Source organism: Quercus suber, unplaced genomic scaffold (genome assembly GCF_002906115.3).
Source record: "Quercus suber isolate HL8 unplaced genomic scaffold, Cork oak 2.0 scaffold_228, whole genome shotgun sequence".
Classification (NCBI taxonomy): Eukaryota; Viridiplantae; Streptophyta; class Magnoliopsida; order Fagales; family Fagaceae; genus Quercus; species Quercus suber.
This window is the reverse complement of record NW_027069686.1, coordinates 604,177-615,145: the sequence shown is the minus strand read 5'-3', so window position 1 is coordinate 615,145 and position 10,969 is coordinate 604,177. Positions and strand designations below refer to the sequence as shown.

The window sequence follows — 10,969 nt, the reverse complement described above, 5'->3', positions numbered from 1 at the left end:
TGGTCCTCGGTGTGGATTGGGAAAAGAGGCTTCCCCCAAGTTAGCCTAACAACACCAACAAAAAATGGCATATGCTCCTCGGCCTGGGCCTTGGGCCTATTATCGGTACTCAAGTGGTTCACTCTGATCAACGTTATCCTGCCAAGGGGTTACCTCCCCATTAATGCGGCCAGGGGGAGTTAGTTGAATGCATTAAATGTGAGAATGACAGCTTACTTTGGGGTTAATCTCTCTCTCTAAAATCCCCCTCGTCAGGCCGAGGATGAGGTGGTCCTCGGTGTGGATTGGGAAAAGAGGCTTCCCCCAAGTTAGCCTAGCAACACCAACAAAAAAATGGCATATGCTCCTCGGCCTGGGCCTTGGGCCTGTTTCGTGATGGGCCGAGGCTGTGAGGCTAACAGGCCCCACACTAATAATTCATTCATTTGTATGCACAAATTTGTTGTGGTTGTGTGTTGTTCTTAATATTTGTGCACGTTTTGACTTCTTTAGTAGAAAAATAAAAAACTGTGAAAAATCCAATCATAGGCTCCGTTTGCATAGCTGATGGCTGATTGCGTTTGGCATTTTTCCCTTTTTTTTTTTTTTTTTAAGCTCAGCACCTCTTGCACTGTTCATGAGACATAAACATTGCATTTAGGTTTTGCTACAGTGTTAAAAGAGTGAACAGTGTTGCAGAAATTATTTTCAGTTTTCAGTTTTCAACAAAATAAGCGGTATCCAAACGTACACATAAATATCCTCAAATTCTTTTATACACACCTTGTCTCATTTTGTTAATCCGGGTCAAAATATCCGATCTTTTAAGTGAACAACATTTAATACATTGTGAAAAAATCCGAGTGAATTAGTATAAGTACAAGAGTATATGTAAAGTGGGGTCTTCTGTGATTGCTTACGAGTCTTCGCTTGAACTGTATCTGTACTGATAGGAACGTTGTTATATAGCACACAAGCCGTTAGTTGGGAAAACCGTGTCTTAATTTCCCATTCCTGCTCGCACAATGAATGTGTCCCTTACTGCCAATAGTCTATGAGACAGTTATCTCAACTTTCTCTAAGACATTAGAAATGGACCTGCTAAGCTGAAGTGTAGAAGCAATTTCAGCATGGCCTTTGTTTTTGTAGCCTTGCCATGGCCCATAGTTCACATAGTTGGCAAAAAATACACATGTAATAAGAGTGGGCTGACAGCCGAAGGGCAGATAGCCCAACATTATTCCATTTTTGTTTGGGCTTGACCTGGCATGTATATGGGTGCCTTGAATCATCTAAAGCTTTGAAACATAAGCTAAAAATAAAAACCCAAGCCGAGTACAAAGAAAAAGAAACATCTAAAGCTTCGAAATATATCATATGATACGACAGGGTTTGTTTGGGAGTGGACCTTGCCACATTCTTTATGGCTGGCTTAGATGATGAAAATTGGGGCCAAGCCCAAATCCCAGTAATCATCAAGAAATTAGCCCTTTCTAAAAGAAAAATTGGGTTGACAAATGTACATTCAAGATAGGATGAAGTCGTACAGGAGACGAAGATATCTATTCAAGAACCTTGAGTTGAATTAACTCTATATAAAATAATATGTTATAAAAAAGTAAAATCATGGTATAGTTTTTTATTTTATTTTTATTTTTATGTGCAATATATTAAGTTCTCTAATCAAATTTAAATTTAATTTAATTATTTTTAGAAAAGATAATATTGTTTGTATTTTATTGGTCAATAAAACTATTTGTTTGAATGTAATTAAAGAGCCTAATATATGGCATCTTATAAGTAACTATACCTAAGTTTTATTCTAAAAATAAATGACTTGTTAATATGTTTTTACAGTATTTTTTAAAAGTTGAATTCAAATTGTGACAATCCTATATATTATTGAAAACTATGTATGCATACACACCAATATATCATTGAAAAATATGTTTTTCATTTTTGAAAAGTGTGCATTGACGCTCATAATTGAATATAATTATTCCTTAACTTATATTTTTAGGCCGGTCGTTACCAAGACAAAACAACTAAACCCCATACTTTCAAACGTGTTACTTCAAACCCTTCAATTTCATTATTGTGCCAAACAATTGAAAATTATTAAACACTAATGAAATTATGGGTTGGAGCACTAATGAAACTCTTTTGATGTGTTCATTCTACTCTTTAAGGTCATATTCCTCCTCCTTCTCCCCACTTAGCACAGATTTGGATGGGAGTTTTGAGGCCAATTAACAATGGTTAAAATTATAACCATTTGGATGGGAGTTTTGGTGGCAATCTTTCATGATCTATTGAACCTGAACCTTGTAACACATAATAATTATAACTTTTTCACAAAATTTAAGTTCTACATACTTGAATTATATGCCAGTACGAAAAACAATAGAGAAAACCTTTTTTGACATTACTTTACTATCTCCACCACCTTTAAAAGAGTAATTAAATAGGTATTTTTATGAAGAGATTTTCTGATACTCAATTAGGAAAACAAATAACAACTTCATATTTCATTTTCAGTTAGAGAGGGGAAAAAGCATAAAATAAAATCTTAGTTCAACGGGAAAAAATTAAATTTTTTTTTTTTATCAAAACTGTTTGCATCACAAATGGAGTATAGAATTTTAAATTGATTATGCATAAAAGCTGCAGGGGATTTAATTATACGGATTTCTGATCTTGGTGTCAAAGGTAAATATTAAAATAGGTTTCAAACGTAAATTAAATATTACTGATGGGGTATAAACTTTTTAAATAAATTTGATAATCGGTTTAGCATATAAATTTAAGATACAAATTAAAGAATGCAAATCCTCTGTACCACTTTTGTGTACTACTTTATATTTCACTAATCACTACTTACCATGTGTATAATTGCTTTCTATTTTAAAATTACAAAGAAGCTATTAGGGTTGATTAACTATCAAGTAGGAGCATTGGCCAGGAGCATATAGGGTAAGTATTAGCTGTATCACCAATCGATACTTACCATGTGTATAATTGCTTTCTATTTTAAACTTACAAAGAAGCTATTAGGGTTAATTAACTATCAAGTAGGAGCATCGGCCAGGAGCATATATGATAAGTATCAACTGTATTTTGGGCTATATCCAATTTAAAATGTATTTTAAAAAGGATAAAAATTGTTATAAAAACACACTATTATACACTCATTTTTTAAATAGAAATTGTGCGTTAAAGACACAATTTTAAAACTGAAATTGTGTTTTAAAATCATGTTTTCAACTTACAATTTCAGTTGAAAAAATAGGTGTGTAACATGATGTGTGTAACAAATACTAATCTTTATAAGAATTATTTTGAGACAACACATGCATGATGCATGCAATCTTCTTTTGTTCTGGTAAGACGTATTTGTTGCAACTTGCAATATATATGTGTGTGTATATATATAGTAGGGTCAACTGTCCTTTCACGTCGTAGACATAATTTAAATAATTAGACAGATGATTAAATGAGTTTAATTTCTTGCAGTTCTGCGAGCTAGATGCACTAAAATTATTCACTCTCACATGTACTCCTCACTCATCTTACTTGTGCCTACCATATATAACACAAAAAGAAAAAAGAGGGTGTGAATATTTTGGCGAAAAACCCAACGCTTATAGACTTACGCCAAAAACCCAACGCTTATAGACTTACTGCTTTTCTTGAAGTTGACTTCAATGGAAAGTATAATAAAGTTTTGTGCCTATCAAAGTTCTGGTACGCATAATTTCTTAAAATTTATTAGATTTATTGGAATGATAGATAAGTTATGATTAGTCTAATATCTGTTAACGTGTATAGTGTTGTAGGTTTTAGGTCTAACTAGATTACTTGTATAGTACACATTCTTGTACTATACTCTTACTTGTACTGCACTCATATGCCTCCTATATAAAGATACTTATGTATATTCTTTCACGAAGAAAAACAATACTATTACGTTCAGTATTTCTATCATGGTATTAGAGTCACTGCTCTAACATTTTCTTAGCAGTTTTGTCTTTATTGGTGTCACTCTATTCTTAACATTGCTTTCGCCGTCACAACAGCTGCTACAACCTTTTGTCGTAGAACCTTCGACGCCTTTCAGCCGTCGTCCTTGGGTTCCGAACTTGCAGCTGCCGTCGTTGAGGAGTCCCGCACCACATAGACCATTGCACTTATTGTCTTCGCCGTGCATCTTGCTCCGATAAGTATTTTTCAGGTACCACAGTGATCGTCTCGCCCCGATCTACTCAATCGTGGAAACCTGATTGTCATCGGAGTTTGCATGCGCCTTCACATGCCGCCCAAAGATTCTACGAACAAGATCACGCGCCGACACGGGCCGGTAGTCTTCTTCACACGTCGACATGCGCCGGCAGTCTTCTTCATGTGCTGCCACGCGCCAGATCTACACCTGCTGACGTCAGTCCTAGGTGACGTCATCTCTGCCACGACATCTGCTGACATCATCGTCCACTCATTTGTTGATGTCACCCGCCACGTCAGCTGACATCATCGTTGACCAAGTCGTTGACCTGCGTTGACCAACAATTGACTTTCTCTCAAGGGTTGACTTTTGCAATCCAGGTACTCTTTACCCAGTTTTTCGGGTAGATTTCATTTTTGCAGTCTGTTTTTGCATATTTTGCTTCTAAATGAAGAATAAGGATATGTATTATTCTTGTTGCAATAATCGTAGCCAACAATCCAACAAACATTTTTGCAATTTTTGCAAACGTTTGGCCACAATATTGAGATTTACTATCGTCGCAACAAATTAGTTGTTTCAATTTTTGCTACTACTGTTGCTAACACTGAGAGTGTCCAGCCAATGGCTCCTGTCTCTGCATAGTCTAAATCTTCAGGACGCACTTTCACCATGTCCATAAATGACCTTAAAAACATCATCACCAATGTTATTCGTATGGTTGGTAATGCATCTTCTTCATCTTCTCTTTCAGCTTTATCTGGTATGTTTCATTCCTCTTGACTTATGAATTCCGCTTGTTACAATCACATGACACCTCACTCATCCTTATTTTTTGAACTCAAACCTGCACCACACCCTTTTAAAATTTGCATAGCAAGTGGTTCCACAATGTCTGGCCATAATATAGGTTTTGTTTCGACCTCCAACCTCTCGGTTCCTGGGGTATTTAATGTTCCTGACCTTTCTTACAATTTATTTTCTGTGGGACAATTACCTGAGTTGGGTTATCGTATTATATTTGATTATTCTGGGTGTATTGTGCAGGATCCGAGGACGGGATAAGAGCTTGGGACCGGTCCCAGAGTTGGGCGTATGTTTGTCTTTGTTAATGATTACTCTTGTTATAGCTGGATTTTTAATATGAAACATTGTTCTGAATTATTGGAAGTATATTCTAATTTTACAAAAAATGGTTGAAACTTAGTTTTTCAGAATTTTTTTATCTAATAATGCTCTTGAATACACTCAATATGCTTTCCAAGCTATTTTGCATTCCTATGGTACTGTTCATCAACTAACTTGTCTAGGTATCTCTCAGCAAAATGGTAGAGTCGAATGAAAACTTCGTCATATTCTTGATACTGTTTGTGCTCTCCTTCTCTTTGCCAAAGTTCCTACTCCTTTGGGGTGAAGTTGCTCTTCATGCTGTTCATACTATTAATCGCATTTTGAGTCCTATTATCCAAAATCGAACTCCATATGAGCGTCTTTTTGGGTCACCTCCAAACTATCACCACATTCACTCCTTCGGTTATGCTTGTTTCGTTCTTCTTCAACCACATGTGCATAACAAACTTGAACCTCGGTCAAGACTTTGTTGTTTTCTTGGCTATGGTGAAACTCAAAAGGGGTATCGGCGTCATGATCCTGTCTCTCATCGTCTTCGTATCTCTTGCAATGTTGTCTTTTGGGAACATCGCCTCTTTGTTGAGCTCTCTCACTTCCGTGCCTCCCTGTCTTCCTCCTCTGTCTTAGATCTTTTTCCAGATGAGACACATATTCCTTCTATAGCTGCTCCTGATCCTCCTATAGTTGCTTCTGATTCTCCTGTAGATTTCTCTGTCCAACCATCAAATATCACTGATCCCTTTCCTAGTTCATCCTTTAATGAACAGGTGGAAGATGAGCAGGTTGAAGACGAGCTACCCAACCCCAACCTTGAGCTTGGGTCCCCTACTCCTGCTTCGCCTGAAGATCTTGCACAAGACATTCAACCTCGTCACTCAAATTTAGTAAGATCTATTCTTGCACATTTACTTAACTATCATTGTTACACTGCCCTTGCTACACTACACGAGCCTCACACCTATCGTAAGGCTTCCACTGACCCTTTATGGTAGATTGCAATGAAAGAGGAACTTGATGCATTATCTAAAAACCATACTTGGGATTTGGTGACACTCCTCCTCGGGAAATCTGTAGTTGGTTGTAAGTGGATCTACAAGATTGAGACTCGCTTTGATGTGTCCATTGAGCACTACAAAGCTTGTTTTGTTGCAAAAGGTTTTACATAGGAGTATGAGATTGATTATGAAGAGACCTTTACCTTGGTTGCTCGTATCTCATTTGTTCGTGCCCTTTTAGTTGTTGCTGCTGCTAGTAAATGGGAGATTTTTCAAATGGATGTAAAAAATACATTCCTTAATGTGGATTTAAGTGAAGAAGTGTATATGCAACCTCCCTTTGGTCTCTCTGTTGACTTAAACAAGGTTTGTCACCTTTGACGTGCATTTTATGGCCTTAAACAAGCTCCACGAGCTTGGTTTGTCAAATTTAGCTCTACCATCTCTCGCTTGGGTTACATGGCCAGTCATTATGATTCTGCCTTATTTCTTCTTCGCAGTGACAAATGCACTATTTTACTTCTCCTGTATGTGGATGATATGATCATAATTAGTGATGACCTCAGTGGCATCCAAGAACTTAAGGATTTTCTCAGTCAGCAGTTTGAGATAAAAGATCTTGGATATCTCAGCTACTTCTTGGGTTTTAAAATCACTCATTCTACAGATGGACTTTATATTACTCAAGCCAAGTATGCCTCTAAACTCTTGTCTCGAGCTGGACTCACTGATAGCAAGACTGTTGACACTCTAGTTAAGCTTAATACGCATCTAACTCCCTCAGGGGGAAACCATTGTCTAATCCCTCTCTTAACAGATGCTTGGTTGGCAGCCTAGTTTATCTCACTGTCACTCGTCCAGGCATTTCCTATGCTATTCACTAGGTGAGCTAGTATCTGTCTGCTCCATAATCGACTTACTATGCTGCTATTCTGCGCATTCTTCGATACTTAAAGGGTACTCTTTTCCATGGTCTTTTCTACTCTACTAAGTTTCCTTTTATTCTCTGTGCATTTTCTGATGCTGATTGGGTAGGAGATCCCATTGATTACAGGTCCAACATTGGTTATTACTTTTTTCTTGGTTCTTCTCTGATTTTTTGGTGAAGCAAGAAACAAACTAATGTGGCCTGCTCTTGTATTGAAGCAGAATATCGTGTCCTTGCTGATACCACATCTGAACTCTTTTGGCTATGATGGCTTCTCAAAGACTTAGGTGTGTCTACATCCTCTGCTACTCCTCTTTATTGTGATAACCAGAGTGCCATTCATATTGCTCACAATGATGTATTCCATGAACGGACTAAATGCATTGAGATCGATTGTCATTTTATTCGTTATCATCTTGTCCATGGTGCTTTCAAGCTGATCTCAGTCTCCTCTAAAGATCATCTTGCAGATATCTTTACTAAGTCATATCCTAAGGGACACCTTCGTATTTTGGTTGATAACCTCAAGTTGGTCTCACATCCACCTTGAGTTTGAGGGGGGCTGTTAATGTGTATAGTGTTGTGGGTTTTAAGTCCAACTAGATTACTTGTATAGTACACATTCTTGTACTACACTCTTACTTGTATTGCACTCATATGCCTCCTATATAAAGGCACTTATGTATATTATTTCACTAAGAAATAGAATACTATTGCATTCAGTATTTCTATCAATTTTTATATGGTTCATCACTTCCACCGTTCCATGCTAACCTCAACCTATTATTTCAACAAATTGGTGTAAGCCATTGTGGTGTTACAAGTTTCAACTTTCAACCACTATAACAAAACGAGTGTGTAAAAATATTTTTCCTAATCATGTAATGGACTCGATTCCGGTGTTTAAAAAAAATTCGGTCCGCTTGTTATTTACTTTAATAAATATGCTTAAAAGCTATTGACCTAAAAAATTATACTTAAAAACAAAGCAAAGTGCCATATATGTGATGAAAGCCTATCCATGAAAATCTGATGGATTAGGTCCAGACGTCCAGTATAAAATCGCACAAACGTTGCACAAAATCACAATGCCAAAATCAAACTTTAATCAGCTTATCTTTATGACATGGATACTTCAAAGCTTTTCTCATTTTTATTTCTCTGGTACATGTTTGTACCTTTTGTCCTAGACCTCGCAAATGCACAGAGACTAAAAGTTGGTTTTTATGCAAAGACATGCCCACAAGCCGAGATTATAGTTAAGAAGGTTATGGTTCAAACCTTGTCAAAAGCACCTACACACTTGCTGCCCCTTTGCTGAGAATGCACTTCCACGATTGTTTCGTTCGGGTACGTATACTGAATGTCTATTTCCCACGTTTATATTTGTAGCATTTTCTTTCAATAATGATTTTCTCACACAACTTATTTTATATATTCTGTATATATCCACTCTTCACGTCTAAATGTGACCATAATTTTTTTGGGTTTTAAAATGTGTACAATAGCACTTGCATTAGTAGAAATTATGAGTATGAGTGTGTGAAAATAGTTACTGTTTTCTTCTCTTTGCCCTAAGAGCATTAACATTGGTGGTATCAAACTCCAATTTAGTGCCCAACATCACGGAGACAAAGGCAAATTTTTTATTTAGAAAAAAAATTATTTTATCACTTAATTGGGTTTTGTGGTAGAGAGGAAGAGAGATGAAGTGAAAAAGAAATTAATAAGAAAATAAAGAGTATTTGGTTGATGGTAAAAATAAGACTATTGATACAGGTGTATTGTGAAATTATGTATTAAAATAGATAAAATAATATTTTGAGGTGTTAAATGCTAAAATTTTTAGCTCTACCAATGTGGATGATCTTATATATATATATATATGTATTAATTCACTGGCATTGTCTACACTCTACAGGGTTGTGATGGCTCTGTGCTTTTGAATTCTTCAACAAATCAAACTGAAAAAAAAAACGCATTTCCAAATCTAAGCCTTCGGGGATTTCAAATTATCGATATAGCCAAGTCTGCACTAGAAAAGGCACGTCCTGGTGTAGTTTCATGTGCGGACATCTTGGCTTTGGTGGCTAGCGATGTGATTGCCACGGTAAAAATATATCCCTAGAATTTACAAGTCATTTCTTATATAGTTAGTGTTTCTTAACAAAAAATTTAATTAGATGGATTTTATTATCATCTCAGATTAAGGGACCATCTTGGGAAGTTGAAAGTGGACGAAGAGATGGAAGAATCTCAAACATAACAGAGGCTTTGCTAAATCTAGTACCGCCAAATGCTAACATTAGTACATTGAAAAAAGAATTTCAACAGAGGGGACTAAGCGTAAAAGAGCTAGTAGTTCTATCAGGTACTCAAACACCATGCAATATTTGGTCTGTGTTCGGATGAGCATATTTTCATCATCTTATTTTGTTTATCTTGTAAAAATACAATTGTTTTTTTTTTTTTTTTTTAAGTGATACTTTAAAAAACTGTACATTATCTTACAGTGTTGTTTTGTTATTAATTCAGGTGGACACACCATTGGAATTTCTCACTGCTCTTCTTTCAATATCCGTCTTTACAACTTCACCGGAAAGGGCGATACTGATCCCACATTGGATCCCAACTATATAATAAGATTGAAGGGCAAATGCAAGCCTGGTGATTTGAACACAATCGTAGAAATGGATCCAGGAAGCTTCAAGACATTTGATGAAGACTACCACACTCTTGTGGCTAAGAGACGGGGTCTCTTCCAATCAGATGCAGCTCTTCTTGATGATACTGAGGCAAAAGCATATGTCAAACTTCAAGCCACTACTCATGGATCTACTTTCTTTGAAGACGCGGTGTATCAATGGTGAATATGGGTCGAATTGGAGTTCTGACGGGCAATATTGGTGAAATCAGGAAATAATGCACCCGGGTCAACTAATTAAGTACTAGGAAACCTAGCTGGCTATATAGTTGGAGAAATGCAGGAAGTTTTTTGCATATATTGTCGCGGTTGTACTTTTGAGTTTTGAGCAAACTTGGTTGGTCAATGTTATTACTTATTACACCAGCTTTATTAATATTATTAATATTGTTTGATTACTATTTTGTTCCCACTTCATTAATTTCTTTCTTTTTCATTCCAGGACGTAAATTTTGTATGATTTGTTTCTGAAGCCTTTCAATTTTGTTTATAGGCCTTAACTCATGTGGGTTTTGTTATAAATTGTTTCAAATTCCTAATTTGACTTGGTTGGAAGATTGATTGGTGCAATTTGAGTCAAGGTGAAGATTTGTTAGAAATTGTGTCAAATTCCAAATTTAATTTGGTTTTGATTTTCTTAGTAAGGAAAAAAAAAAAAAAAAAAAACATTCCTTATCCACTTAGGAAAACACACTCCTTATTCATGAAACAAAATATTCATTGTCCGCTAATAAAAAATATTCATTGTCCACTAAAGAATTGTTATTGAAGTCTTATCAATAAACAATACCAAATAATTTTTTGTGGCTTTGGTCTAGGGGTTCTCCTACATGGAAAATTTTTTGAATTACTTTGAAAGTGCAATTAGAAGATGAGAGATTTTATGTAGAATAGACGCTATGGCCTTTCTAGACTCCCAAGTATGCTTAAAATTGTGCAAGGCAAAAAGATACTAGTAGAAATCATTTGGGTGACGGAGTCGAAATCGTATGAAATTTGGCAAGTTGAAGCAA

At 36.1% G+C, this 10,969-nt stretch overlaps 1 pseudogene; it reads left to right on the top strand.

The window, feature by feature from the left end:
• Positions 1 to 8,378: 8,378 nt before the first annotated feature.
• On the top strand, positions 8,379 to 10,193 carry LOC112036342 (peroxidase 27-like; annotated as a pseudogene).
• The last annotated feature ends 776 nt before the right edge of the window (positions 10,194 to 10,969 follow it).